The sequence below is a fragment of the Opisthorchis viverrini genome (assembly GCF_000715545.1).
Source record: "Opisthorchis viverrini unplaced genomic scaffold opera_v5_45, whole genome shotgun sequence".
In the NCBI taxonomy this organism is placed as follows: Eukaryota; Metazoa; Platyhelminthes; class Trematoda; order Opisthorchiida; family Opisthorchiidae; genus Opisthorchis; species Opisthorchis viverrini.
Window position 1 is genome coordinate 2,213,268 of NW_008751701.1, and position 9,438 is coordinate 2,222,705.

At 41.7% G+C, this 9,438-nt stretch overlaps 1 protein-coding gene across 1 annotated transcript in view; it reads right to left on the reverse strand.

Annotated features, from left to right (window-relative positions):
• Positions 1-9,438, reverse strand: part of T265_03275 (hypothetical protein) — a gene marked incomplete at both ends in the record, with an annotated part of 49,794 nt that overhangs the window by 841 nt on the left and 39,515 nt on the right. The window lies entirely within an intron of this gene.

Here is a 9,438-nt window from a genome sequence, read left to right on the forward strand (position 1 = left end):
AGGAGTGGGTGGCGGCCTAAGGAGGTGACTGGGAAGCGAGCTTGCCAACGGCGTTCCTAGCTAATCGTGCTTCCATGCAGCCAACCATAGGCAAGCCTCCGTTTAGGCTGATGTACGGTCGACATCCGAGCCTTCCGTTTAATCAGAAAATCGGGTGGTGGCCAGCAACACGCTTGTCTCCGGGGAGGTAGAGGAAGAAAGAGGAGGCACTCGAGATAACTTGTCCGCCGTTCAGTAAATGACTTGACAGTAAACGGCAAGTAGAAAGGCGTGACCACCCCCACACAGGCACGAAGGTCATTTGGAAGGATCATCAGAATCCAGGAAGGAGTGGACTGGGGTCGCGCAGGCTAGGCAGTCGATGGCATGATCAGTTTGTCGTTATCGGCCACCGGGGGAGTGTATATGCAATTCAAGACGGCCGTGGATCGAAAAGCGTAAATGGGACACGGCTTCGTAAGTGGCATGATACACCCGGAGCGCGACCGATAAGTCCTGCTTCTGGAATTAAGCTGACTGAGCTAAATGGGACGGCGGCATGTGAACGAACTTTAGAAAGGGGAGTTGGATAATACAAGGACGCTTCTGATGGGAGCAAGCGGGTAGAATGTTCTCTCGTACATCCGCCTTGCGTCTCTTAAAAAAGTGGGACCTATTACAGAATATTCAGAGTCGGATTTGCTTGCATTTGAGCAAAATGCAAAGGATATCCAAGAATGTTCAAGGGGACGCGCTCAAGGAGAAGACGGTTTTACAGTTTTTGTAAACAAAATGCGTATGAGAATTTTGCACCCCTTTCCAATATTGTGTAACTCTTTACTTGGCATTCTAATAAATAATTCCGCATTGAACTTCCTTCTTCCACCTATAGACACGGCGAGACTCAGGGAAAGTTAGAATGGTGGTAACAATAAAGCGAGCGTGTAGCGGTTAAGGAGGTAACGTTAAAGGTGAATATATTAGTGACTTCCATCAAATGAGTTTGGTGTTTGTCAACCGAAAAATGTGGTACGAGTTGCCGAAACGTTTTCTCGACGTCATACGTAGTGTGCTCTGTTCAAAAGATATTTCGTGATATTGCGAAAATATCGTAAACTGGAGCACCAAACTGCTCTGCTGGTATTTTCCTATTCCCAACAGCTCCATGACCAATCAACAATTTCCAGAATAAGAATTCTACTGAATCATTAAATAACATATTGATGAATCGCTTATTACGGAATTCTACCAAAGAAACATTTTATTTAACTTGAACCAAAGGAGAATATATCTGTAACATGTGATGATTTTATCCAGGCAAACGTTTTTATCCGCTGGGTGGAGCTGTCGGCGGTCGCGCGTGCAACTTGCAAAAGAACTAGACGACTTTTGGCCTCAATTGTGCTACTTTGTTTGCAAAACGATGAGTCGGAAGTTTGTCCGTTGTGGTAGATACACAACTTTCGACACTGGAATTTTCGAGGAGATGGATATCATTGCGGTGTGAGTTAATGGAAGGGAAATTTTGTTCGCTTGCGATAGCTCATAGGCTACCACATGTTTAGCGTACAATTTGCGCCCGCGCATCTAAGCTCGCCCTATTTGCCTCATAAATTAAACCAGCAACCGTGACAACCGTATGGTCCATGCCCATCTTTCTTTCCCAGCCGAGCCAAAGAAATTCATTTTGTGAATGTTTATCAAAATCAAATGGGAATTTGTCATTCAGGTTTCACCTGCATGCCTATCATGCAGAGTTATGAGGAGAGAAACACAATGCAGTCGTAGTGAAAACTAATGTTTTTTTATGTTTGGACCCTCAGGAAAAAGGGAGAAATGCATATGTATGGCGCAAGCTTTTATATACCGAACATAGCTTTAGGGCGGATTTAGCCTAATCATTACGCCAGAAAGAACACATTGAGAATATTGCGGTCCTGCACAGCTAAATGCAGCGATAACAAACCGGGAGAAATATTAGAATATAGTGCGTGATATGTGGAGAACTAAATGAGCGCAAATGATTAGACGCAAACTGTTTTTCACTGGTTGGAGTTCGGAACCTTGATTCCAACGTTGCATAAGCGGCAGATGAGGCATATGTAAACAACGTTACCGGAAAGAAACCGGGGTGATAATGAGATGCAGTGGGCTTGTCAGCAGAACTATCATGAAGGGATATGCCAATCAGGGTTTGCCGTCACAAAACCAGCGATACCATGATATACATAAATGTACTGGTGAATACGTCAGCAATGCAGGTTACATCCGAGATCAGCAACTTCATTGCAAATGGTTGATTAAAAACATAAATTACAGTGATTGAATTTGAGATACTCTGCGTTATTTTGAAAACACATCTACCAACCTTAAATGCCTGTAAGGCCGCCTACTGATTCCTAATTTCCTTGCAGTTTAGGCTCCTTTACTGTTTTCCTGCTATCTATGAAGAATAAAAATGTAAGAAAACCAGCATTGCTCAGTTTCTTCGACGTTGTTCAGAGAAGCCCCTTTGCTTTTTTATCCCGACCGTTTTCATGCAAAATGAAGAGCGACATTCTGGAATATGCTATTTCGCGAAGCTAGCCGTTGCGGTGGCAATACTGTTCATCCATGCGTTGTGGCAATCTCAGCCGATCCATCTCTATTTAGATTCCAAGTGTTGAGAGTATCCGCAATACTTAATTATGCGAAATTAATTTTGTGAACTTCTTCCTATTACAATAGTCTGCGTGTTTTCAACATTTCCACCCTGCTTTGGATATTACGTCTCTCGACATTTTTTTCCAACTGGAGTAGGAAATACCCGACGTACTCGAGAATTCACCTGTTCAACATATTCAGCTTTTGACTTAAACAACTAAAATATCCGAGACATTCCAATGTTTGCTAAAATCTAAGTCAACAACTGTAATTATTTGAGTGTTGTGCTCCGTGATTACAAACGATATATTATGTACTCTGAGAACCTACATGTACGCCGCTGCGCAACGTCGGTAGAAAACAGCTGAAATAGCACCCTTTGGACGGCCAGGTTAATACGCATTCAACGCATGTCCCATGACGAAAACCAAAACGAGAACAAAATCACTTACAGGTTCTTCAGGGCGTAAGGTTGAAAAAGTTTAGGATATCCATGCTTTCGCTGCTAACCGAACAAGCTACCTTAAAGATACTCATCACTGCAACCAGAAACTATCCCCTTTTTCCTTAATTTGAGTTTGCCCACCTACAAGTGGCTGGGATGCAATTCAGTTGTCCGTAAAGGGGAACATCAAAGGGATAAACTTTCGTAAGAAGAAAACAACCCAGTAACTTTACTTGACATGCACACGTAGTTGAATGTCTCATGGGTTGCGCCCAGGGCGGCTTTACGGGTGACGCTGAATCACTGACAAAGTCTTCAGGAAATAATACGGAGCCCTTTCGAAATTGCCGTCAGCCAGTAGATCGCTGTGTGGTACTTTAGTCCAAGTTGCAGGCGTCAGTCCCAGAATTCAGTGAAGTCTAGTGTGTGATAAGCAGGAAATCTGTATTAGTGAATCCGCAGATGCTATTTGGAAGCGTCAATGGAAATATTTCCACAGGAAATCCTAGGAAGTAACATTTATTCTCGGTAGTGGAATTACCACAGGTTTGTATGCAATACACTTTTTAACCAACAGGCATTTTTATGATTGGTCCTATTCAATGCGATATCAAGTAATGTATCGTTTAATGCGGGCAATTTTTGCAAATCCTAAATCAGTAAATCAGTGGTTAGTTCAGCCGTTTGCAGTGGAATTCCCAAGATAATAGAGGAAAAATCGCAAATATTTGATCCTGCTTGACTCACGTGTTGACCAACCAGTTCACATTTGCATTTGTTCGTAGTCAGCCCCGGCAAGTTCTTCATACCCATATGATGCCCGGTTACCTAGGCAGCTAATTTGCTAAGGTAGCTCGCAAGAATTAGCACAAATTCAGTATTCCGGTTTGTCAACCCCTAATGTCTTCAGTACAACTACGCGTCTGTCCAGGATAATTCCGATGAAAAAAACTTTACACACTTAACCGCTATGCGGCCACAGTTCTCCAGCTGCGCGGGAAAAAACGCTATTCACCGCTGTGAAAATATGTCCAGTACTGTTTTGAGAACCAATCTGATTTCCCTCAAGACACAACATCACCCCTAAAGGCAAACCCTAGTTAACTATTTTATTCTCCTTCTCCATCGCTGAAAAATGTCTACTGATAATTAAACGCAATATTTTAGCTTGACATTTAAAAGAAATTCTGACGTTTAGCGGGTGGCATACTTTATCGTGGTTGCTGAGTTTACTTTGCGCATTTGCATTTGTAAACTTCTTACGATTACCTCCATAAGAAGGAAACCCTGTATCGATTTCCTGAAACATATGCGCGCATACTTATAAGATCTTTATCCGTATCTTTATCAACATACTCGATGATACGCAGTGTCTAATTTCTTAAATCACCTGTTTACCAATGCGGCTGCCTGGTACCACGTATGCACGATGCCGGAGACATTTGCAGCGAAAATAGTCATCAGCAATATACCTAACCCAGGTAACATAGATTATGAAGCCTTGAATATTAATCAGTCTGGTATAATTTAGATTGCCATGGCATGGCATTAATCTAATACACTTATGACCTGAATAGTTCAGCCGAATCGGATCGATTCATAGCGAAGCCGCCCATTTGGCTTTGGTCCAAGAGCTCAGCGACTTAAACAATAAAAAACAAGAAAGGAAACAAATGTTCCACAGTTTAGTCCAGTTCCCCACGTGTGGACACAAATAAAAACGTGCTGCATGCTAGATTTACAACGCATTTTAACATTAACAAGCGTACTTAAAATAGGAAGACGTGCGCGCCATTCGTTAACATATATATATATACATATATATTACCTCCGATACTTTTACAGGGGTCATTTGCTGGGCAGTCATCAATTTCTAGATTTTCATTTGTGAGGTCTCCTTTCTAATAGCTGCAGGCCAACTTTGAATTTCAAGTATTTCGATGCCTCACTCAATATACTATTCAATATAATACTCTATATAATATTCATGAGGTTGATGAAAATTTGTCGACACCCTGCGTTCGGCTTCGCCATTGGATTCCATCAGAAACAAGTTTCATTTGAACCCGGCGAAGCGTTCCGTTTGTGTTCTGGCGGAATGGGTTCTGACAATTCACACATTTGAAAACCGCCACACAATTTGGAACCAGAATCTTCGGAGTGTTGGGCAATCGCTCCGCTTGCAAAGCTGTGGTGCACGTTTTTGCTTTCACACCGCACGCAATCAGTCTTTTGACGACACGTAAGTCTTGTGATGGTCTAAAACATTTGGATGTGTTACGCAACCCAGCACGTCAGAAGAGATGTTTACACCCAAAACCTGGCGTCAGCTGACACTGATGATAGGGTGCCAAGTGGGTAAACATAGTTAATGCGATACACCATCATAAACATACACGCAACTATTTAGTGCTGATGGTGATGCTGTCTGTGTTACAAGCGATGTGATTACAAATCGTGAAGTCGCAAACCACAAAAGCGGATATTGTGCTGCTTTCTCATGAATGATGCCAACTACACTTACACGTGTTAAATGTAGTCGAAGACTACACGATATAATTTATACCATTCTCAGCTTTTGTTTTCGCTTCCGGTTTCATAGGATTTATAAACGGCTATTAAATTAACAATTAGCGCAGCCAGGGTTAATTTAGTCAAGGGCCAAAACTCTTTTGGCGATTCTTTAAACACAATATAAAAAATCAACCGTTTAGTTTTTCCAGTTATAGTGCATGGATTCCTTTTCTTCCTCGCTTTTGTTGATATTAGGTTCTTGAGGTAGAGACTGAACGAGCAATTACCGATATGGTTTTGCATGGGGCAATCATTCGGATCGAAGCATTTCAGGTATTCACAAACGGGCAGTTCAAAATCACAGTTTCAAGCACCATTATTAGGATGACTAACCGTATGAGAATATGTTTGGTTCTAATGTGATCTATTTAACCCTACATTTTTCTTCTGAAATGAAAGTTTTCATAAGTTGGCAATACGGTAGCTGCTCGAAAGCATATTTCCTTCGACTATAATAGACGACTTTATCGGTAATTGGAACCTTTGGAACCGTGGTCAACAAGACGAAATATATGTAGGCTACAAGTTAAGTGGAATGCTGGCGCCCGCAGTGATCTCTTTAAACAGTTCAATCCAGCAGCGAGAAACATGGGACTCATGGCGAACACTGGTAAATCCTAAAAAATACACATGCATATCAACCCGTTAACGCGCTGATATATATTTCGTTATGCATTTCGATAAGAATCAGTTAACCGCACACATTCATTCGCACGCTACATACCTAGACGCATCCTTAGTGAGCTGAGAAACAGCGGTCCAGAAGAGATATGGGTAGCTGAGGAATGGGCACTGGAAATTTTGGAGAGAAATCATATTAATAAACTCACTTATCTTTAACCTCTAAGCCTAAGAGGTGAAGAACGTTGAGACCATACGGCCATACAAACATGTTAGATATTAGGTTGTAATTGGAATTTTACAAGAGACATGTTGTGAAAATCCAGTTTTTGTGGATGAGAGAGTATCACTCTGATGGATAAAGTAGCCCTTGGCCGCTAGTAACTCAGCCCAATCGAACTGGAAAAATATAGGCGGCACTTTGACAGAAATGGAGGATGTACACTTCGCGTATTCCATCAAGGGCAGAGTGGCTTTATTCTCGTACGATTTTAACGGCGACCGTAAAACATTAAACAATTCGGTCCTATTGGCCTCCCGCAATTTATGCATTTTGACGGATTTCTTTCGCCTACTCACAATATTCAATGTTGTGTTTTAAAACCGTTTGACAGAATAATTCACCAGGCTTGTTATGCCGGGGCTGTAGAACCACCAGCCAGGTTCTCAGCTTCAGAGTTCCCCAGTGAGCAGGTAACCAAATGCATCCCTTGGAACTTAGTGTCACATTCATGTGGGAGGGCTAGCAAAATCAGGTCAGCACCTGAATAAAATAACCTGTGTGCACCAGTGCTCTTATCGTTCCAACACGGGATGCAACTGTATCCTAGACGTGAATCTTGTGCAAAATTAACGCCAGGTTGGAACACGCTTCAAGTCAATAATTTTCTCGACAAAGACGATTCGCGGAAAACATGTTCTCCTATATGGTGGCACATTCAGCGTGAATGGGTATGTGAATTATCATTTCACTTGGGTCAAGTCTAAACTTGCTAGTGTGAGCGTTGGTCCAAATGCAGTCACTGACAGTGGCTAGGTGTTGTCCGAAATGTTAATTATCACGTGAAAAAGCTGTTCTGCATGGCAAAATTAGGCGCGCGTCACGTGGATGTAGCTTGCTTCTGCATGTTTGAGGAATCGAGAATATCAACTCATGGTTCTGGGGCGGTCAAATTCATTTTTGGGGCGATAATAGACGCCGTACTATACTGCCATTTGGGTCAGTAAATCCTTGCCAAAATACCCAGAGAGGCCCCTCAGAATAATAAGCATCACCTGTGACTTATTGCCTCAGCCTATCAAATTTGAGGAAGAAAAGATTTAGGTTTTATTAGACACTGCCGATTTTGGTCCTTTGTGGCCACAAAATGTGCGTACATGACACTTCTTTCAGTTCTACGGAGCCCAAGCTTAGCAGGTTATAGTTACCGTACTGCTAACGAGTTTCGATTCCCGCGACAAACAACACAATGTGGGTATCAGTCAGTATTTTCATGTAATATGCAGTAAGCCTGCCGGTATAATGGACTATTCAGTTCGTCTCCGTCATCACAGATGGTGGCTTTGAGTGCATTTTTAACTGTCATGCGCTGGGTGTTCACAGGTGTTTCAGCGAGGTACACGCATCAAAGTAAATAAGATCGACAAATTCAAGCCAGACGGCAAGACGTAATATTAGAAACGTGTTTTTTGTCCAGCCACTTGATTACATGCCTCAATGAAAGTATAAATCGGCTCTCCCAGACACTGGATCAATTAATTCATTAACCGAAAGATCCGGCCGTGCGTCACGCTATATTTAGATTTGTATCCATGTACTAGATTACGTTCTAAGCTGAGTGACCAAATTAATTACATGGGTTTCGCGTTGTGCTATATTGTTGTATTTACGCTTTTTAGGTAATGCGCTGTGGTACACTGATATGACTGTGTGGATGCAGAAAGAATATCTCTTGCCTAAATAACTGCCTGTTGTGTAAGCACATTTCTTTATTCAGACGGCATCTGGCTAAACACTTGACCAAAAATGGCTAAATTGGCAACATAAACTGCAATTAAATTACCTGCTGGTTTTGTTAACGGTTAAAATTTAGGAAGTTCTTAAAGAATATCCTCTTTAATATTATTGTGTGATAATTTCCTCCCAATGGTGTCTCGTTGCAAATAATGTTTTGTTGGGCGTGCATCTCGCACCCTCATTCGAACAGTCCCAGACCAATTTAATTCTCAGCTAATGTAACAAGAACAGAAGTATATCACCTTGATTTTTACCCAGCCTGCGTGAACTATGAATATTCTGTCTATAAATTGGCGTTGATTGACTTTATGAGTTGTTGTATGCAATGCATCTATCATGTAGGTTATTTGGTCAAATGGATTTTGGAGAAGGTACATTTTTATTAGTTAAACAAACAGTGGAACACCACCAATAAAATAAATGAGACGGCTCTTTTAAACCAGCGATAGTTTTGAGTTTCATAGTGAAGTTTATGTAAAATAAGCAAAATCGCTGAACGGCAAATCTAGTCGTGAAATCGGCAAACTTAACGCAAACTGAAATGGCATTGATGAAGAATTGTGCGAAATAGCCGTCTACTACATAGCGTCATATTTGAAGAAGCCACGTGGTTTATCGTAGGGGACTAAATCTGAAATAGACCCTCGCACCATTCACCTAATGATAGAATTTGCTGCACATGACCACCAAAAAGTGGCGTTTTCTTATAGGCGGGTATGATGTTCCACCTGCAACACCATATCAAGTATACCGAGAATATACTATTCAAAACCGACGGCACCGATGCGTTCATCCTTCCCAGTGTGATTAGTTTGCCAAAAAAGAAGCCACATGTGCTCATGTCTGAAAAATACCTAGCGGAAAAATCTGCGTGGGAGTTTATGCGTAGGCTGTATTATATTGTTCTTTCAATACGTCTATTCGAATGGGGAGGTCGGAAGGTATAAACAGACTGAAAATCAATCGGTTCAGTTTGGAAGAAAATAGAGATGAAACTGTCTTGTGTACACTTTATCATCCTCCAAATACTATTCGGCGGTTGTTTGGGTCTGAGTACGTGGTTTCGGTCATCTCCATTGAATAGTATTTGATTCGTTATATTCTGGATAGAACTGCCCAACAAAAACGGTCGGCTGCAGTTACCTTGTCAATACTTGAA